A 422-nucleotide genomic window follows, 5' to 3' on the forward strand; every position below is an offset into this window, starting at 1 on the left:
CTCCTCCTCCTCCTCCTCCTCCTCCTCTTCATCCTCCTGCCACCGGTGGACTTTGACTGCAGATGCAGTCATCATGGACGGAGCTCTGCTTCACACTGAGGATTCACCAAAAACTGTTCATGCCCTCCATGAACTTTATTTACACCGATGAGTTACGAGTCATTCTCTTCGGTGAAAGGTGTGAAACAACGTATTCATGGTGACAATAAAAATACAACAACAAAGAAAAAAATGCTACAGCTTTGTTTCAGTGATTCATGATCATGAATCCACCTTTCATTAATCTTTCATCATTTAAAATCAGAAGCAAATTGTGTTTTTCCGCCATATTCAAATTGTCAAAACTACATGCTTCAGGTTCATAAGTTATACAGCTGAACAACAACTTCAAAGAAAAGCAGAGAAACATAATGTCAAATGAT

This window comes from Stegastes partitus, unplaced genomic scaffold, assembly GCF_000690725.1.
Source record: "Stegastes partitus isolate 25-593 unplaced genomic scaffold, Stegastes_partitus-1.0.2 Scaffold132, whole genome shotgun sequence".
NCBI lineage: Eukaryota > Metazoa > Chordata > Actinopteri > Pomacentridae > Stegastes > Stegastes partitus.